At 39.7% G+C, this 22,672-nt stretch overlaps 1 protein-coding gene across 2 annotated transcripts in view; it reads left to right on the forward strand.

Moving 5' to 3' along the window:
• LOC126483613 (retinoic acid receptor RXR) overlaps positions 1 to 22,672 on the forward strand; it is a 141,425-nt gene that overhangs the window by 2,939 nt on the left and 115,814 nt on the right. The gene's annotated exons all lie outside the window — the stretch shown is intronic.

The raw sequence follows: 22,672 nt of genomic DNA on the forward strand, positions 1-22,672 counted from the left end.
CACTCAAACCTTACCATCAGTTCATACCGACAGAGATTGGGACTTACAGGCCCGGTTTTCTAGTCATCTAGGATCCAATCAATACGGTCACAAGCCCAGCTGTAGCTAAGGCACTTGCATCAGTTGACTGCTGTCATAGCCCATTCACGCCAAAGTTTGCCACATTGTCCTATTGGATATGTTTGTGGTATGCCCCACATTGATTTCTGTGTTTGTTTCAGACAATATTACGTGTCTGTTAGCACTGACAACTCTTTGCAAACATCTCTGCTCTCAGTTGTTCAGTGAAGGTTGTCTTCCATTTTGTTGTCCGCAGTGAGGCATAATGCCTGAAATTTTATATTCTGAGTATGCTCTTGACTCTGTGGATCTTTGAATATGGACTTTGAAAACAATTTCCCAAATGGAATGTCCCGTCTGTCTGATTTGAACTACTCTTCTGCATTCAGACTCTACTAATTCCCATTGTGCAGCCATAATCACATCAGAAATCTTTTCACGTCCATCACCTGAGTACAAATGACAGCTGCCCTTTTATACCATGTGTATACAACACTACTGCCATCTGTAGAGGTGCATATTGCCATCCCATGACATTTGTCACCTCATTGTATTACATTCCAACTGTTTCTATCCATGCTTCAGTAGTCCCATTAGTGATTTTGTGCTATGCTTACATGCCACAAGATTTCTAAAAATACAGTTGGAACTTCATTTAGGAAATCATATTCCCTGACATTCAAGCTTTAATATCTGCACACATTTGACAGACAGTTATTGTTAAATCTTTTCATTTAAATTTCGCTTACATCAGAACTGTCACAGGCAGAAAATTCATTGTAAAACATCCATTCTAGTTTGTAAGCAGGGGAAGAAAATGTGGATGTCAGGGCATATAGAGCTCTTACACATGCAGGTAGCGATAGCTGAATGTTGCACATTAGAAGCCCCCTGTACACAGAAGAAACACAAATGAATGTACATTTGCAAGCAATTCACAGTGGGTTTGCGTGTGCTCGTCGTCATTAAGCAGTTACACTGGAGCAAATAGAAGAGAAGGCATCTGATGTGTGTCATTTTTTTTTTGGCACTGAAATGTTGTCGTGGTAAAGTCACTTAACTTACATTTCATACGGCATGACAGAGACCAGAAACATACAACGTGGTTTATTTTGTATAATGAGCAGCTCTTGGTTGTGAAGGCAAAACAACATAGTCACAGAAAAATGTGGGTGCCTGAATTTTGCATAAGCTTCAAAGAAGTCGTGGTTTGGCCCTGATCAATGATTTGCAACTGCAACCATCACATGGCTTTATTCCAAAACTTCAGACCCGTATGTCAATAGATAATTATGCAAGTCATTTCTATTTCTTATATCAACCGCATGTGTTTCCAAAAACTTCCTGAAGTATGTACTGCTATATGCGAAACACTCATGGATTTTATTAACGTAAATCTTAGAAACATACTGTCAATGAAAATGAGTAGTGGTATGACATAAAAATATCTTAAAGCCCATCCTAATAGGCTATTTCGTAACTTGTGCTTTACAGTTCATTGTCTAAGACATTATTATTGGATGGAAAGCAATCTTCACTTATTCTTTTTCCGTATTTAAATTTAGTGAAATCATAGCTAAATTGTGACATAACACAGGTACAGTGACTAAACCATGAGAATGATCAGGTCGTTCATATACTTTTGTTGTACATTAATCTACATTACCTGTTTATTTTTGTGACATTTTTCTAATAGTTAGATGAGAAAAGCAGAACAGAAATGAAAGCAGAAAGGCTGTGGCAACACATTCTCTGTCAGTTCACCAGTTTGTAGCGTACTACAGAGACGCAAATACTATTGAAATATACCATGTGTCCTATGCAGAAATATCTGATTGCCTTAGCATGATGTAGTGCATGTGTATTATTCCCAGCACAATTTCATAAACTTCTTAAAACATCACATTCCAACCCTAAAGCACATTTATCATTTCTTGGATGGATGTGTTGCCCTTTATAGGAGAACTGAACGAATTTCATGACTCTGCCCTGCCTCCAGGAAGAGCTTCAGTTGCATTATTTTGCTACAGCACATTGTAAAGGACCTAATGTGGTTGCAGGAGCTTAAAGAGATTAGCCACACCTGCTAGCTTCAAACATCATCATGAAAACCATTTTTTGACACCATAGTAATTGTTTCAATGGTGCAAAGAAAATATTCCTTCATGTTTCTTCAACTGCATGTCAGTTTCCTATCATGATTAAGACATGAGCAAGCTGAAGCAACATTTTAAGAGTAAAAGTACAATTCCAGATACCCTTAAGCATAATAATTAACAAAGATGTAGTAAAAATTAAGGCATACTGTGATTTTAGTGAGCAGAGAAGAGTCAGTGATTGCTATATTGAAAGAAATGCTGTTAACAGGCATATGTGGATTTGTTGCCCGTATGTATGTCAGTCATTGGTGGGTTCCACATGTCTTATAAACTTATGAAGAAACAGATGAAGTATGGGTCAACTTATTGCATTCACATGGACCATCTCCAGCATTTGTGTTCCATGCTTCACCAGACACCTGTGTTATCAGAAGATGTGACATTCTGACAAGACTGTATCCAGTGACACCTACTGGAAGCATATACTCAGGCATCAGATCTAATGAACATTAACAGTTTACTCGGAAACTTGTGAAACAAGATGGAACCGCCTTTTATTGCCTTTTTCATTGAAACTACCCTCTAAATGATTCACAACACCACTGCACTAATACAAACCATATTATTACACAACATTACTTATTATAAAATGTATTTTTTAATAATTTGTGATTCATAGCAATGTGCTATCGTTTGCATCTTGATAGTGTACTGATGCTGACAAAGTTAATTTTTAGGCATGATGTTTCTGATTTGGCAGCTTGATATTTACCATGTGTGTATTAGCATATTAGAGCAACCAGTATATTTTTTCCAAAATAATTGAAAGTGGGGTCAAATGTTAAGGTCAATAACCTTCAATGTGAAAATTCTTAGAAACCCTCCATGCTGCATATCAGTGTAAAGCTCTACTCGTTAGCTTTTTACGATAAAGTTTCATTATTATGTTTCGATTAGAACTTGGATTATAGCCATTTATGTTGAGACATATACATGTAAATATCACACAGTGTCAACTCTGCATGCCTGTAACTTTCTTCATAATTGTCATATACCTCTAAAAATTTGTAGCGTTTGAAGGGATGCGTGAAGTTACAAAATGATAGTACAGAAACTAGCGAAGATTGAAGTCAAGTAGCTAGTGTACAGTATTTCCCTTATAAGACAAAAGAGTTGGCTTTCTTTATTGCAGGATTTTGGGTTACTGTTGTAATCCTTATTCTATTTTCTTGCTTTTTTAGATTGTTTTTATAAGGATTTGGCATGACCCTTAACAGTATTTTTCTTGTTTTGGCCAAAAATTTCCTGTTCAGTTATACAGGCTTCTAAAGATGGCACCTTGGGTGACAATGTTAAATTGGGTATTCCTGGATATTTTGTTGTCCCCTCTTTTTCTATGTTAATTTTCTGATTAAAATGAAATCATCGTTTTGAAATATGGGCCCAAGTTTCGCATGTATACTAGTAAAATCAAAATTCAATTTTTTTTAAAGTAGTAATTCCAAAACAAATGTTATGTGTAATGGTTTTTGAAATGTTTGAAAATTATGCTGTTGGCTACATTAAACCAGTTTCCATCACCAAAGTATCGCCATATTATCTTGAAATAAAAATCTAGTCTTACTTTATGGTAGCATTTTAACCTCATTAAGGATATCTAATACACACAGCTTTCAAACATCTTAAAAAGAAGAAAATATCTATATGAATTCCAAAACATACAGGCTCCAAAGAATAGTACTTTTGTACACTGTGTAAAACTGAAATCAGTAATTCAGTGAACTGTGTGTGTGTGTGTGTGTGTGTGTGTGTGTGTGTGTGTTTTCAACTGAGACAGTATCTTCCTTTGATACCAACTGATGCTTTCTCATTGAAGCAATAGGAATTTGAGTTGTCGCAATCTTCAAATCATTAGAAGTGAGCACTGTTGGTAGTGTTTCTGTCTTACAAGGAAATCTAAATCAAGCAGCCAGTGCATGATGATTTCCTTTAATTCACGACTGATATCTATAACCTTTGAGTCCAGTCCTGTGTCTTCTGAATTTATTTCACAGAGGTATTCTGGTGGGCTACTCTTCTATTTTCTTCTGGTAGGATTCTCCAATTTTCACATTTGGCAATAGGATAAGAGTTGTTGTTCTAATGATTTGCATCACTTCATCATTCTTGTAAAATGCATAGCATTCTAAATTATTGCTGTGCGTGTGCTGGAAAGGTAATGTTTGTAGTCTAGTGCTTCGGCACCTCTCCTATACCATCACAAAGCTGGTTACTCACTCCACTGGCACAAATGACTTTTTGAATTCAGACAGTTGATACCGATTGTCTGTGCCTATGAATGCAACTGTTGAAACATCTTGTGTAATATTCTGAGTCATGCCCCCTGTCATTGTTTACAACTGCAACACTTGTGTCTTGTTTCGTGTGTATATCACTCCTGTCTGGCTTGTATTGTGAATATTCACTTTTGTAAAAAGTGATGTGACCATTACTGCAATGGCACCTTTACTCTTCTTATCCCAGACCAGTCTCTGGCAAAATCAGTGTAGCACCAAGCAAAGTTGTTCAATCTGTAGACAACACTTCACTTTTGTAGTATGGTGTTGAAGTTCATTAAGACATTGGTGTGTTGCTGCTTTCGCTGTTCATTTTCAAAGTTTGCCAGTGAAGGAGTCAATGGCAACCATTTTTCTTAGTTTGTTCTCTTCCAGAAAGACATATGTAACTTTAGAAGAATGCTCGCTTTCCAGGACAAACAGCATATTCTTGGAACAATACATCAAATAGGCCTACTATTAAAAACTTATACTTACAAGTAAGGAGCCATTTGTAGCAGATTCAAGTAAGTTCTTCAAATTTACCAAGAAAAGTTAAAAAAAATTTCCACAACACATACAAAGACATCTCCGTGTGGGTGTGGAACCATCCACTTAGGTTGTAGTGTGTAACATTTTGCTCTTCCAAAATTGGGTATTGAATATTCCTTCTTGTACAAGACATGTTTTTTTATAATACCCCGGGTCTCTTATCTTTTCATTACATCACTTTTTTCTCCTGCAATGTTACCTATAGTAGTAGTGTCCTTGTTTTTAGTACACTCTGCTGAAAAAAGTCCCATTATTTTCATACAAACCGACTGTGCAGTTTGAACATGTGCTTTGTTTACAGCCTTACATAATAAAGATCAGGTTTTCCAAACACACTTTTTGCAGTTCTTATAGTACTGGGCAGTAGGATGAGATGATGAGATTGATTGAGACGAATTAGCAATAACAAATTTATAGCTTTATTAAATCACGACTTAGGAAAATCTGCAAAATATATCACATTAAATTGTTTCATATAGTACCACAACAAACTCATTTCACTTCATCTCTGGTGAACAGAGACAATATTAATGCATAGAACAACTGTAAAAAATCAAAGCTCACGAGCAAAATGACTCCACCTTATAAAAAGATCAACAACCATCTAAACACCATGTTTACCAGAGCATTTTAAAGAAATGCAGCTTAATGACACCGAAACCAAACTTTGCAGAGCTTTACCGTTTTAAAAATCAAACATTGAAAAGCTTCCCTTTTATAAAGAAATTGGTTGGTTCCAGGTTTGGATCCTTGATAATGCTGCTGTGACACATCCACTTGGTTGCATCCAGCATGTTCATTTCTTCATAATTCACATCAAATCAGCCATTACCCAGTGGATTACCTGAAACAGCTTAGTATCAGAGACAAGCTACATCAGCATGTAATAAAGCAAATCGCTGCCCACTGGCCACTGGGAACACTTTCATGAAAGACTGTCAGTTAAAACACATCATTCTATAGCTTGCACCTATTCACATGTAACTTTAGTACTAATTGGCCGTAAATTTCTCAAGAAGTTGCAAGGTTCCAGTGTAGAAAACTGTTGAGCCACTGTGGGTAAGTGCGGGCAGAAGCAGCAAAACACCTGCCTTCAACAGCTGATAGACAGATAGGGTGAAGGCTCTAGTTTTGGCCACTACCCCACTTATGGCCACCTTGATGTCAAAGGTTAATTTTGAAGCTTCTCTGGAATACCAGCCAGTTCTACTATAGATTATTATAAACTTGGTGAAAGGCTCTCTTCATTTGTCTACATAATCATTCTTTTGTCTGTTTTTGTTTGGAGACACCATTTTGTGAAATGATCAGTGTTGCAGAAGCTGGGTTTTGCAGAAGTTTTCTTTAAGCAACACATGATCTGTTTTTTTGTATTTTACTTGTTTAAATAAAACATCAGAAGAAACTTAATCTGTTCAGAGGTAAGATGGGACATTATATTTTCATTTCTTTTAAGTTTTATATCGCTCAGCCTAAAAACATGTTATCAAAAGTATGTGGCCATTAACAGATCCATATTTAGCCCTGGTTCCGTGTTATGGCCATGCATGTGGCCATAAGTAGAGACATATATGTATCCTGTTTTGGCCACTTCTAAAAAATCAATATTAGTGTTCTGTTCTACATTACACTAGGCTAATTTTATTTAAATAGGTTTATTAAAATATTTTTGGTATTTTTATATCAATATATACCTCATTGTTAGTATTGTCTTGGCATATCATACTAATTTACGTATGCTTGTAAGATACAAAATATGCAATAGGCACTATTCAAATATGTAACATTCTTTAACTAAATCTTTGTGCATTATTTATAGGAAAAATGAGTCAACCAAAGAATAAGAAGTTTCAGTATTCTCCCAGCAAAGTTAAAGACGCTCTAAAGGCTATTGATGAGGGAATGAAGGTTGCTACTGCAAGCAAGTTGTTCAAAGTTCCAAGGACAACATTAAGAAACAAAATTTGTGGTGTATCTCCAAAAGAATCTACAGGGCACTGTGGTCCACTTTCTGTCTTAGGAGAACAAATTGAAAAAAAAATTGGTGGACTGGGTTTTGAAGTGTTCTAGCATGGGATTTCCAGTTACTAACGAAAATCTCTGTGCATCTGTGCAAAAACTTACTGAGAATGCAGATATGGAAAGTTGTAAGGCTACATTTACTAACAATCGACCTGGAAAAAAGGGGTATTATGGATTTCTTAAGAGACACAGGGTTCTGTCACAAAAACATGCAGAATATGTCAATAGGGCTAGAGCTTCTGTTACAGAAGAGAAAATAAGAAACTGGTTTCACGAAGTATCCATCACTTTAAATGATATGGATGTGTTAAATGACCCAAATAGAATTTTTAATATGGATGAAACTTCTTTTTTTCGGCTCCTAAAGGGGAATTAATCATAGGTCCTCGTGGCCATCATGTTTATGATGAGTCATGTAACTCTGACAAAGATAACATTACTACATTGTTTGCAGTGAATGCTGCTGGAAAATTTGCTCCTCCCTTAACACTATTCAAATATGCAAGGATTCCAGCATCATTGTGAAAGCAGCTTCTCCAAACTGAGGCATTGGAAAAACAGAAAATGGGTGGATGACAGGTGAAAGTTTTTTTGAGTATATAACAAATGTATTTGATCCGTTCTTGAAAGAAGCTGAAATTCCCCGGCCTGTAGTAATATTTTTAGATGGGCACTGCTCTCATTTGACGCTTCATTTGAGCAGATATTGTAGGGAATATCAGATAATTCTAGTTGCTCTCCATCCCAATTCTACACACATCTTGCAACCATTAGATGTAGCTGTTTTTGGACCTATGAAAAAAATGTGGAAGAAGATTGTTCAGAAATGGAATTTTGAAAATAATGGCACTGAAATTTCAAAATCTGATGTACCTTCTGTTCTGTCACAAATTATTACAGAACCTAAAATGGTGGCAAATATTTGTGCTGGTTTCAGGGCCACTGGTCTGTTTCCATTTAATGTGAACAATGTAGATTACAGCAAGATAGTTGTTCGTAGTATACCAGCCTCAACCACAGTTCAGACAAATGAGGAACTTCTGAGACATTTCCCATACATAGAAAAGCAAATTGATCCTGTCCTTCTAGGTGAGTTCAGAGCAACCAAGAGAAGCAATCATGAGTGGGAAGGAAATCAAGAAGCATTATTACTTTTCAAGTTCTGGAGAAAAATAGCTGATGAGGTTGAAATGCATGGTGCTAGTGGTAACACTGATGACATTCTGACAGATAGCATAGCGCATCCCTCTGAAGATAATCAAACAGAGACTGTTTCACAAAACACAGACAGACTTAATCAAAATGTTGATAATATTGACATATTTTCAACATGCAATTCACTCTCCAACAGTCTTATTCCTGCAGATATATCAACAACCCCCAACAGTATTTCACATAATTCAGGTACTCCAATATCCAACCATAGTCCATCTTCAGTGCGTATCCAAGTGACACCACCAAAATCATTAGCAACAGTTTTTGAAAGTGTCATCACTTGGCCAGAATCCAAACGACGAGGCACAAAGAGAAAGCAAGAACATACACCCACTGTTGTGACTAGTGACAAGTGGGTGGAATATCATGAACTGAAGGAAAAAGAGAAGCAGGAGAAAGGAAAAAGAGCAGCAGGAGAAGGAGCAGGAAAAAAGGAAGAGAAAAGCTATGAAGGAGTTAAAGTCCAAAGAGCAGCACTTGGCGTTATCTCATGTAAAAAAGGGGAAAACAAGAAACAGACAAGAGTTAAGTGATAGTTCTTCTGAGGAACGAGAATGGACAGACAATGGAAGCGGTTTCGATGACTACATAGAAGGAGATGAAGATGAAATACAGAAAATGTGAAACTATCTTTGAGTGAGAATTTGAAAGTAGGGGACTTTATTTTGGTAAAATTTAGTTTAACAGGAAATAGAAGAACAAGACCTGTCATTTTTAAGTATGTATCTGTAATTTTGAAAGTGCTTTCTGACTCTGAATATGAAATTCAGTGCCTAAAAAGTTCTAATGTTCAGAAAACTTGTTTCGAATACATTGAAAATCATGTTTAGACTATAATGGGTGAAGATATTACAGGGAAACTGCCAGATACAGTCTTGATGCAAGAAGGACGTTCATTAAAAACAAAGTTCCCTGGTTCCATTGATACTCGTGAGAAATAAACTTGTGTGGAAGTTGATTTTAGTAATTACTGGGACAATACTTTGCCTAACGTTTTTTTTTTTTTTTTTTCTGTACCTTTTACCTATTTGATGTATGTTTGTTGTCTGTTGTCTTATATACTTGTATAAAGCACAAATTACTTTCTGGCACATGGATTGACAATTATTTTAGCCATAGTTTTATTATAATATGAAGTGGCCATAAGTGGGGAAACAACTGGCCGTAGGTAGGGTTAACATGGCCAAAACTGGGGAAATGCGCCATTTATTTTTCAATATTTTTTTCTGCTTTTGTTAAATAACTTAGAATATTTGTTTTTACATGGTTGTAATGTGTAGACTTTGAAGCAATAGATACGATTTTTTGAAGTAATTTGTATACTTTCTTCCTATACTAAAAATGTGGTGTATCTCGAATTGCCCTTAATGTGGCCATAACTGGGGCCTAGACACGATCAAACCAACATTACTTGTAGGTCTCTAAAAGTCACAACCCAGTTTTCCACACAACGCCATCGAGCCACATATTCCAAAACACAGTGTGTACTCCGCCCAATAGGCCGTATGGGGCTGACTCCACGGCCTCACCTTGCGCACTCCACATTCCACAAGCTAGCACTCTATTCACAACTAAGCCCCCTCTTCACTTGCAGAATTGCCAGATAACCCTGTTTTTGTCAGGGGCAGCAAACACACACTCTCTGCCCAACAATCCCATGAACCAGAGTTGTACCGACCATGTTACTAAAAACAAAATTGTGCCACCACTGGCACACAGTCCTCACTCTTGGTTGTGTGTCCAAACGTTGCAGATTAATGTGGTGCAAATGATGTCCAACATGATAAATTATTCCAGAATGATATCCCTTATTGGGTTTTGTGATCCTACAAGGAAGCTGAACAGTTTGGACTATCTAAATGTGGCCATAGAGGGATTAGGTCACTAAGCCATAGTTTTTGAAGAAATTAACATTTGTCATATGTGAGCTCTACTTTCAGCTGGAGAGTTTGTGAAGGGTTTAAAGCAATTACTTACCAACCAGGATGTTGCACATTCAAATCCACATGCTTATGTTGCGTACTTTCACATGGATTTTTTTTATACATTTCATACCTATGTGGGAACACTTTAATTGTCTATATATGCACAAGTCTTCCAAGTAAAGATAGAGGGTTTCACTGTCCTCTTCTGGTCTTTCTTTCATAACTGGCTGCCCTCTTTTAATTATTACGTATTGTTTTCATTGAAATGTTTTAGTTTGTCTCATGTCTCTGTTCCTCACAATCTTCTTTTTTCATTTTCAGTTTGTTGCATTGTTCGCATTGGATATATCAATAAAGTAAACATTTTGCTGATGAATTTGAGTAAAACTGGAATCTATTACATACTAGTAGTCTGTTGTGTTTTGTACCAAAATTGGAAGGCCAAGTTCTTCCAGCTGATCAGTCCTGACCTAGAGCATTGGTTGTGCTTTAAATGAGGAGCATAACACACTGCCACTGTGAGCATTTGATCAGTATATGTGTTGCTAACAAGACTACACATTTGATATGCAGTTGTCTTCAAACTGCAGAATGGATGAAATCATCTTAAATCTTTATTCAATGTCAATGTCTGCTAAATCAATAATCTGACAACTTGGAGTTACTGTCAGACTTTATTAAGCATTGACTCTACATCTGACAAGAGATTAGCATGTGTCTTTATGTTAGACTGAATACATTTCAGCACTGACCATTCAACTAATTAAAACAAGATGTTATATTGATGTTCCCTGAAGCCACATATGGCAAATCAGTCTCTTTTCTGCACTTGTACTGACGTCAAGCACTGCACAAAGCCCATCAGGAATATCTCAGGCAGATAAGTAGAACAGCAGCAATAGAAAATGCTCCATAGTAAACCTTCTACATCTACATCGATACTCTGCAAACTAAGATTGAGTGCATGGCAGAGGGTACATCCCATTGCACCGGTTATTAGGGATTTTTACCATCCCATTCACATGTGGAGGGTGGGAAAAATTTATTGTTTGAATGCATCTGTGTGTGCTGTAATTATTCTAATCTTGCCCTTGTGACCCTTATATGAGAGATATGTAGGGGGTTGTTGTACATTCCTGGAGTCATATTTAAAGCTGATTTGTAAAACTTTGTTTATAGGCTTACTCGGGATAGTTCATGACTGTCTTCGAGATTGCCAGTTGAGTTTCTTCAGCATCTCTGACACTTCCCGACAGATTAACAAGACCTGTGACCATTGATGCAGCCCTTCTCTGTATACATTCAATATCCCCCTTTAGTCCTAGTTGGTATGGACCACACACACTTTACTAGTATTCTAGAAGGGGTGATCTTTAAGAAATCATCGCTATAGACTGATTGCGCTTACCCAGTATTCTACGAATAAACTGAAGTTTTCTGCCTGCTTTACCCACAACTGAGCCTATGTGATCATTCCATTTCATATCCCTACAAAGTTTCATATCGAGGTATTTGTATGACTTGATCGATTCCAACTGTGATTCATTGATATTATAGTCACAGGCACTGACTCCATGGGGCCTGAAGGTGCCCGAGCCCCCTCAAAAATTCGTTTGTAATTTAAGAAAAATATTAGTTATATTATGCTTTGCAAAATCACAAAATTTTGTTGGAATTTTGTATTTCCTTGTTTGATGATAGTTACATTTTAAAACACATTCAGTAATGAGTTAAGGTAGGTTGATTGGATTGAAGAAGATACCAAACTTTGCGGTCATCAGTCCCTCCAACCTTGGAATAACAAAAACCGATAAAACCTCACACTATAAGAGGGAACTACAATGGCCATAAAATTACAAACTATCGACAGAGAAGGAAGGAAGAAGGCAGAAGAAGAGAGGAGGGAAAGAAAGTGACTAATGACGGTCATGATGGAAGAAACACAGGTAGACAAGATAGACACTCAAGATAAAACAGACCCCATAAGGAAAGGAGTGGGAAGGCAGAGGGTGGGAGTGAACCGCCAAGCCCAATCGAAGCCAGTCCAATCGGGATGAAGGGGGGAGCAAGACGGCCTGGCAACCCCTCCACCCACCAATAAGGTTGAAGTTCCCACGCTTAAATAAAGTGATAACAACCCCCATCACGAAGAAATCTTAAAACTATATCAACCGCTGAGGCATTGTCAGCTAACACAAGGGGTAGTGAGTCAGGAAAGCTAAAAGTCCGGCGCAGGGCAGCAAAGTTGGGACAGTCCAGGAAGAGGTGAACCACAGTCAACATTGATCCACAATGACAGAGAGGAGGGTCCTCACAATGGAGGAGATAACCGTGAGTCAGCCAAGTATGGCCGATGCGGACCCGGCAAAGAACGACAGAGGCCTTACGAGAGGCTCGTTGGGAGGACCGCCACATAGTTTTAGAATCCTTTATCGTCCAGAGCTTGTTTGGCGAAGAAAGAGTGTGTCATTCTGTATTCCAAAGTCCCAAAACCTGACAACGTAATGCCAAGTGAAGGTCTATTTCCAGAATGCCAATAGCAAGAGATGGCCTGTTGGTAGCCCAGGTGGTATTGCACAGACATCTAAGAACATTGAGATGTAACCAGCGTGTACTCTTCAGTGGCGAAGATGAGGGAGCCATGTCAACCGGGCATCGAAGACCAGACCCAAGAAGCGATGGGTGTCCACCAACTCAAGGGATTGGCCATCGAGGAACAGATCCAGATGGGGATGGACCGTACGGCGACGGCAGAAATGCATAACACACGACGTGGCCACCAAAAACCGAAAGCCATGGGAGAGAGCCCAAGATTGTGCCTGCCCCCTGTAAACGGCATTCTGCAGTGCCCATGACGGAGGAAGTGACGTAGATACAAAGAGGGGTACACTGTCGGCCCAGCAGCCACCACCAGGCCATTAGTGACTACGAGAAAGAGAGTGACACTCATCACGGAATCCTGTGGAACCCCATTTTCTTGTCGATGGGAAATGCTGTAGCAGGAACCAACTTGAACCCGGAAAGAGCTACAAAAAAAAGTTACAGATAAAAACGGGCTGAGCGCTACAAAGGCCCCATTCGTGAAGGGTGGTGAGGATGTGGAGGTGCCAGGTGGTGCCTTAGGCTTTATGCTGGTCAAAGAAGACTGCAATGAGTTGTTGCCAATGGGAAAAAGCCGACCGGATAGACTCCAGGTGGATCAAGTTACCCACCATAGGGCGGCCACAGCAAAAACTATCTCGAGTCGATGACAAAAGCTCACAGGATTCAAGGATCCAAAACCGCTGTCGAATCACCAGGCATTCTAGGAGCTTGCAGAACGTGTTGGTAAGCCTAATTGGATGGTAACTACCCAACTGAAGAGGTGGCTTCCCATGCCTCAACACTGGAATAACAATGCTTTCCTGCCATGGGTAGGAAATACCCCCCCATTCCACAGACGGTTGAAAAGGGTCAGTATATGACGGTGGCCAGACACCGATAAGTGTTGGAGCGCTTGGTTGTGTATCCGATCCGGTCCAGGAGCTGTGTTGGAACAAAGGGTGAGGGTGCTGGTGAATTCCCACTCTCTAAATGGGGCATTATAAGGCTCCAAGCAGTGAGACACAAAAGACAAAGGCAGTCGTGCCAAGCACACGTGCATGGATACTGAGTCGATGCAGAGGCTTGGGCAAAGTGTTGAGCGAAATGCTCTGCGACAAAGTCTGGAGATTAGGTAACGGACCCAGGTGCGTAATCGTTTACAGACCAGAAGGAGAGCAGTAGAAGGGTGCCGCTTGAAGTGTTGAAGAGCACGGCAGCGGTCTTTTTTGGCCGCAGCAATTTCCAGAGTCCACCAAGGGACCATTTTCCTATGGGGGAGAACCCAAGGGAGAATGGATGACTGAAACAGCTGAGGAAAAAATGGCGGCAGTCAAAGTCTGTGTAGACTCATCAATACTGCCATGTGTGGTAGCACAGGGGGGTTTATAGCAGAGGAGAAGGCACCCCAGTCAGCTTTAGAGAAGGCCTACCTGGAAGGGTGACAGAGCGGGATATACCGAAGGAAGGTCAAAACAATCGGGTAATGATCGCTGTCACATAAGTCATTGTGGACACCCCATGGAATGGAGGGAAGAGGGCCAGGACTGATGGAGAGGTCAATGGCAGAGAAAGAGCCGTGTGCCACACTTAAGTGTGTGGGAGCGCCGATGTTTAGTAGACAGAGGTCAAGCCCTGCCAGAACAGCTTCAACTATCCTGCCCAGGGCAGTAGTTGTGTGACTATCCCAATGAGGGTTGTGGGCATTAAAGTCCCCTAGAAGCAGGAAGGGAGAAGGGAGTTGTTGAAGAAGAGTGGTTAGGGTAAGGGAAGTGGGCAGCCTGTCTAGCGGGAGGTAGGGATTACAGATTGTGATTGGAGTGGCCAGATGGACCCTGACAGCAATTGCTTCCAGAGTGGTATGGAGTGGAACTCATGTTCTTGTGTACCAAGGTGCAAACACCAGCAGAAGCCTGCAAGGGGCCAATTCGGTTCCGACAAAAAGCGTGGAACCCATGAAGTGTGGGCGAGTAAGAATTGACAAAATGGGTCTCCTGGAGAGCAGTGCAAGCAGCAGAGTAGATGAAAAGAAGGGGCTAGAACTCCGGGAGGTAACACAAATATCCATTGCAATTCTACTGGTGGATTCTCAAGGTGGAGTCCAAATGGGAAGCAAACGGACTGGAGCCGGTCATGCTGCCGAGTTGCCATCCGTCACCGATGAGGATTGGGTAATGTCTGTATAGGTGGGGTCAGACTTCGTTGGTTCATTGGCTGGAGGAGGGGAAGGCGGCACCTCGGGGTACCAGAGGGGGGCTTGCCCTTGTTCTTGTGTTTCTGCTTCTTCTCTTGTGAAGGAAGAGAAGGGCAGACTGCAGTGAGGTTGGGCACGGAATTACACCTGGAAATCTTGATGCCCACCAGCTGCAGATTGCACGGTCAATGTGGAGATGCAGATCGCCTTTCAGGGGTGGCGGGAAGAGGAGTCCCGGGAGGGAGCTCCAGTACCGGCGGCTGCTGAAGAAGGGGAGCGCTTCTCTGGCGGGGGAGGGGGAGCAGCACCTGAAGGGGTGGGTATGGGTGCTGAGGGGGAGTGGGAGAGTGAGGGTGAGGTGGAAGGTGTGTGGCGAATGGGGGCGGGGCTGGGAAGAGGAGGGGTTAGGAGGGAGAATGGACGTAACTGAAACAAAAGTAGAAGTTATAGGCACGAGATGGAGCCGGTCATGCTTTCGACAAGCCTCGGTTGTGGTAAGTCGATCTAAGGTCTTGTACTCTTGAATCCGTTGTTCTTTCACTTACACCGGGCATGCTGGCGAGTGTGGAGGATGCTGCGCATTACAATTTGCGTACACTGGCGGGGGAGAACAGGTACACCCCTCATGGAGGTCACTGCAGAGGGGATCGTTGGTGCAGCGGGAAGATGTGTACAAACCACAAGCATTTAAAGCATCTCAGTGGTGGAATGTAAGGTTTTACGTCACACCCTCAAAGGCCAGGATAAAGGCACCTGTATCGGTGTGATTATTTTTTAGGGCCTCGCTGTACACAGCGGATAAATCGGACTCCTCGCCGCTCGAGGTTTGCACGGAGCACTTCGTCTGTTTGGAGAAGAAGATCCTGGTGGAAAATGATGCCCTATGCCTAGTTCAAAGATTGGTGGAGTGCGACGGAGACTGGAACATCACCGAGATGGTCACAAGCACGCAGGGCTACAGGTTGCGCAGCAGATCATGAGCAAAGAACTGGACCGCATTTTACTCATGGATTCCACTTTGCCTTACTTACCTTCAATCGGCTCCACGAAAAACAAAGGCTTGGTCGTGGCAAAACTTTCGCCATCTGTCCAGGTACAAACCAGGTACCAAGGGAAAGGTTTCAACCCAAGCCGGGAGGGGAAGGCTGAAGGGTCAGAAGGAGGAGTGTCATGTATTTTCTATCACTCATAGTGACGGCCTCCGGGTGGCCAGGGTGTTGAAGCTTTTGTCACTTCATGCGCAAGGCATCGACCCTAGTGCCACCCACTCTGACTAGGGGCTCGCCCCGTGGGCGCCACCCAGCCACAGCAAGGGCCATCTGGCACGGTGGCCATTGCCAGGAGCTCTGATGCCCCAAAGTGATGAGCATCGACTCCTTGACATACACGGTGCATTAACAGTTCTGGTACTAGCAGTGTGATCCCTGTGTTGTCAGGGGGCTTAGCCAAGTGGGTCGTCCCCATCACACAGACTGGCAACCGTGTTAGTGACCTAGCAGGAAGGGGGACAGCGTGCAAGGGGAAAAGGGGGGAGAGGAGGCTGCACCATGGAAACTAGGTTGGGAGTTTATCCCCAAATGGCTCACACTGAACAGAAGACGTTGGAAATGGAGACCAAACCCCAGGGGGACCAAAGATGCCGAAAAGGAGGTGGAAACAGCAAACTAAACAATAGCACATACCAAAACAAAGCCCGGAGGATAGCCAAGTCGATATAAAGACGGCCATCAAGAGGGAAAGGAGGGAGCAGGGAGAAAGGAGCAAGGATAGGAAAGGACAGGAACAGGGAGGTAATGCAGTCTGGAAAAAGGAAGGAGACTGCAATAGCTCGGGGCCCCGTGCGCTCCACCCATGTACCCACAAAAGGGACTGTGGGCCTCCTTGTTGGAGTAATGAGCTAAATAATTATTACAGTAGTAAGCAGGTTAACTGAAAACGAGTGGTGTGAATCATAACAGTGTTATGGTGCTGGTGCACAAACCTTCGAGTAAAGTCTGGCGCCGGCGGGCCAGCACTGAGGCCGCAAAGACATCAAAAGGACTGGAGCAGAAGCACCTGAAACCATCTGCCTTGACGCTTCGGGACATTACAACAATGCGGCCATATAAAGTCCACCCTGCTGTCGCAGTCATTCAGTGTGGGTAGTTTTGTTCAGTGCATGCTGCAGACGTGTTCAGTGTTCCAACTTGTTCCAACTTGAGTAGTGTCTAGTGGACTATTTTATAACTATATTTTATTCATTTACTTTAGTCTCTTAGTGTATTTGGGAATTAAGTTTGCAATGGATAAATTTGTTACCAAAAAGGCACACTTGGAAGTTGTTGATACTGCAATTCAGCCTCGAACAATTATTAGATCATCAGTTGCTTCATTATATTCAGGTGAGAACTGGCTTTGGAAAAATTCCATCTTCATGAAAGTACATTTATGTGTAAAGGAGGTGTTCTGAAACTAAATTCTATCACTAACCGAAATGTGGCCTCCCAATTGAATGAACAGTTAGATAGTGATATGAAGAAAGGGTGTTTAGCTTTCGAGACAATTTTTACTACCGTGCAATTTCTATACCGACAAGGACTAGCAATTAGAGGGCACAAATATGTAAACTCAATTTTTTTTTAGTTATTTATTTATTTATTTATTTATTTATTTTTTTTTTTCGATTGGTGGAACTCCAAAACACTGACATACCCGAGTTTAAAGATTGGTTAGGGAGTTCGTGGTATAAGCGGATGTCCCACGATATTCAAAATGAGATCATTGATGTAATAGGAAGGTGTGTTGAGAAAGGCATTGGCTTCAGTCAAGGAGACTGAACGTTTTTCTATAATGGTTGATGAAACAAATGATTCTTTGATTCACGAACAAGTGTCATTTTGTATTCGTACTGTCGATGATTCCTTAATCATCAACAAATTTATTGGCTTATACAAGACCCCCAACACTGAATCACAAACTCTGTTTAGTATTTTAAAAGACGTTTTTGCTTGTCTTGATTTGTCAATGGATAACTTAAGAGGACAGTGCAATGATGGTGCCTCGACTATGAGAGGTAAGTTCAAAGGACTAAAAATGTTTTGGATATACAACCAAAAGCACGTTATGTGCACTGCACTGCTCACAGTTTAGACTTGACAGTTGTAGACAGTCTCCACCATCTTATGTCTATTATGAGGGATATTATGGCTTTAGCCAAGGACTTAATAAACACCATAAGGGAATCCAACAAAAGGATGGGCCTTTTCAGAAGCATAAGCTGTGAGAGCGCCAATGACAAAGATGGTCTACGACCCCTTTGCTCGACTATGGATTATGCGAGCTTCTAGTATCTTGAAAATATTGAAAAACTTTGAAGAACTTCTAGAGGTTTTTTGAAACACTTCCTGCAGAGGACAAAACAGAGGCAGGTTACAAATGTGCAGGCTACCTTGAGCTTATTTTACAATTCAAGACTTATTTCTTTTTATGTCTTTATTGCCATGCATTGAACCCAGTAGAGGATGTCAATAAAAAAAATTCAGTGCCCTCATCTAAGTGTTGCTGATCTGGAAAAAATATGTGAGGGCTTGATTTGTATATTGTGGGAGGCATGATAGTTTTGAACATTTCTGGGAATTGTTTTTAAAAGAAAAACCTTCACAAGTTGATGATTCTTCGCTTCCTCAGAATCAAAGTATACCAAAGAAGTATGGAAACAACGAATCCAGCTCACTGCACACTTTCAAAACCCCAAAGGAATACTACAAAGCTATTTACATTGAAGTTTGTGAAACAGTGCAGTCTTCCATTACTGAGCGGTTTGCTTCAACTGAAACTCGCGCAGGTCATTGCAGTTGAACAAGAGCACTTACTTTTAGTAAACAGAGGTGGAAAAAAATTTGGAAAAATCAACTGCGTTTTTCAAAAATGACCTAGACATTTTGAGACTGCAGTTACACTTGAATATGTTAGCCAATATCGCTAATAAAAAACAACTGGTCTTAAAAAACATGCGTGATGTAAGAAAGTACTTTACACAAGAGCCTGCAGTTGGAGAAATGTTATGTGAAGTAGTGAAGTGCATGAAGCTTCTCCAAGTAGTTCCAATCATGATACAGCAGAACGGCCCTTTGACGTCTGAAGTCATATCTCCGATCAGCAATGGGACAGAAGCAATTGAACAACTTGGCTGTTCTACATTCCCACTGAGATGTTTTGGATGAATTGGATCATCAGTGACTTCATATTCAGTAATACAGTCAGGCGGTTGACATTTGCACCTTTCTAAAGATACTGTAACCCTAATAATGGCATTTAGAGCAATGTTAAATATCTTTATAAAATAGAGAGTTAAATACATACATAATACTAAATTTTCAGTTTCAAAATATTAGTACCAGCTTAGTACTTTAGTACTGTATTACTATAATACTGTAGTACTGTATTAGTTATTTTCAAATACTTAAATATTTTTAGGGTGTAGGACCCAATTATAACCCGCTATTTACATACTTTTTGACTGAAAGTATTAGGCCTACGGTATTAACTTTATTGACTGTATTAAAGCATTAACTTTGAGATATTGTTTTTATTTAATGAACCCTGAGCCTTATTGAAAGTAATCTTAAATTAGCTATTTCGCTTATTAATCAAAGTGCTATTACTGTACAAGAGCAATATTTTATGTTTTATTCTTGTAATGATAGTTTAGGATTTATTTAAATATAATTTCAGTCTTTGCAGAGCTCTTTATTCACTGCTCTGTAATAGTCTATAAGCATGATCATTACTGTAAATTAAATTAGCTTTTTACGAAAATATCATGCGAGGTTTTTTTTTTTTTTTTTTAAAGCCAAAAAATGTGTCTGGTGTGTCAAGTTTCCCGTAGTGTAGAGTTGTCGAGAGTCCAATTTTCGGGGTTCTGATGTTGATTATATATCTAAAAGTCTTAAAAAATTTAAAACTCACTATTTTTCATCTAAAACTTAGAAAATTTCCCCACAGCAATTATTGACACTTGTTCAATTACCTGAAAGTTCCTAAATGCAATGTAACATATACCGTACAGTTAAAAGGAAGTCACGCTTGATCAAGGTCCGCGTCACCTTCCATTTTTAACCAGACATAACGTCTGAGACAAGAAAGAAATAATAATAATGCCAAGTCCAGATGAAACCACAGTTCGGTTTTATAAAGAGTAATCATTGATGTTTGCCCCCGTAGTGTGCATTTATCTTTAATCTTCATAATAGTCTAATGGAGGGCACATTGTGTCAAAGCAAACACCGAGAATTCTTTTGCGTATAATATGACTTAGATTTTATTGTATAAAGTTGAATCATGACTACTTTGAGGACCAGAAAATCTTGATTTAAGTCTGAACTTATCTATACCGTATTAATATTATTTGACATCTTATTTGTGCAAAGCATTTGTTCCTGCTGGTAAACTCTGAAAATAAATGGAAGAAGCAGACATTATTATGGAAAAGAAACTTTCATATTATGAGCTCGTTTCTCACACTTTAGTCTCTAATCAGAGAAAGGTATAATTAGAAGTAATGTTTAGCCATATGAGATTTTCAAACTAAGTGAAATGTGCACTCCACTGTTCACGGAGTTCATATTTCTCAGAGATTTCATTTGATATTTTAATTACATTTGATGAAATCTGGTACACCTATACTTGATATTATTCACTGTATCAATCCAGCTTTTAATAAAATATGGTAAATATGACACATTTTAATACAATTTTTTGTGAGGTATTTAATGAAAAGTCTGTAGCCAAAATATGTACATAGTACAACTCGACTTGCTTGCTGTGCCCTGTCCATTGACAAGGCAGATAGTGTCTAACGCACTTTTTATGGCAATGGTCTGGAACAGTACAAATTTATACTGAGCTTAAGGTAGAAGCTGCCAGTGTAATTTTCCCAAGTACTTACATTTTCTGCATTTTAACTACCAAAGTAGAAAGCTAGACCAAAAATCAGGAATTTTACTGATAAGCGATCATTTTTATGGTGGTGTTTAGTACAAAATATTACTAGCTCGGACTGGCAATTTTATAACATGATACGCCGATTTTCAGGATGAGATATGACATTCCTCAATTGACTAGCCCCCTGGCACAGTTCTACATGATTTCTGTTATATTCACGTGATGTAACAGGTTGATTGCTGCATGCTCTAGTGATGTATGTTTCACCACTAGGCCAGGTGCGCTGTGTTATTTGTGTGGCTCTGCTGTGGCCACTGGCACTCACATGGGAGTCAACGTGTTAAGGATAAACATTTTAAAAAATGCCCTAATCAGATCTTAATGTGAAATTTAATGGCTTAGCTGTGTGAATTATGATTTTCAGTAATGGGGAGTAGCATTGAATTGTGTTGGAAATCAAAAGGATTATTGTAATAATTAAATCTGTCTACCCCAGAACAGAGTCATTTATTTTTGTATGACCACCCTAACTTACAGACAAGGTATTTGCTAGTGAGTAGACAGATCCTCCTTGAGGAGGAGGAATAGCTCTGTTGCAGTCAGTATTCACGTGCAGTCCACACTCCTGCATCAGGTTTATTTAAATCTGAGTGCAGTAACATATTACATTCCTTCTACTAAGCTAGGTGACACAGAAGTTGGCACATTAGAATCATTTTTGAGCAGTGGTTCAAATCCATAACCAGCTATTAAGATTTGGGTTTCATTTTAATCACAGCCTTTTTCCTACATTATATGGGTTAGTGCTCCATCCTTGCTATCTTGTCACATATGGAACATTCACTTCTTTAAGTTAATAGTTCCTTAGTTTTAATTTTGCACATAAACCTGTTTTAGTGTTAAGAGATATATCCTAAAACATCAATAAAGTTATGAAACTCTAAATGAATATGTAGCATTTTTAATGAGGAGCAGATGTCACATTTCTCATACACTTCTTTCCTACATTTCTTGTATACATATTTTGCAAGGGGTATTGCGTATGAAGAGTAACACACTACTTTTGAGAAAACTGCAGCATTTCCTGGACACTTCTAGTAGTGATACCTCGACATTAAAATTTTATACATGAAAGACTTTAAAATATCCAGTTTTTATGTCCAAATTATTTATCAAGTGAATGTTTTACGTAAATGAGAAAGAACAGGTATAGAAACATTTTGCAAATCAAAGTGGTTCATACACCTGAACTAGAACATATTAAACACTTCTGCCCAACAAACTTGGACCCTGAGAAAGAACGCCCTTTAAAATATTGGAAAATCTCCGTTGATTTAGAAAAGAGCAATAATTTATGGAAATCTGCGGCAAAACAAAAACAGTTGTGAAATTTATATGTCCGACTATGCATATTCCTGGCCGCGGCACTAGTGTGCCCTCATGGCAAAGTGTTTAAGCCTACAGAATGTTCACTCCAGTTTAATACGAATGTGATTTTCTATCAGAAAGCAGCTTCTTTCAATGTGGTTTGACAATGTTGCTTCATCATACCATGAAGTCGCAGTCTTACGTTAAACGGACACAAACAACACAGGCAGTCATTTTTGACAATGGTTGATTGTTGAGTTGATATTCAGTGCCAGTTCTGTTCAATAGTGACGTATCTCTATTTTCTGCCCCGATCTGCCGAATCTTCCGCCATCATTCAGCCGTATTTGATAAAAAGACACGTTCCATGTATACATGATAAGAACTTGTTAGATATTAGTCCTCATTCTCCTGAATCCA

The sequence above is a fragment of the Schistocerca serialis genome, chromosome 6 (genome assembly GCF_023864345.2).
Source record: "Schistocerca serialis cubense isolate TAMUIC-IGC-003099 chromosome 6, iqSchSeri2.2, whole genome shotgun sequence".
In the NCBI taxonomy this organism is placed as follows: Eukaryota; Metazoa; Arthropoda; class Insecta; order Orthoptera; family Acrididae; genus Schistocerca; species Schistocerca serialis.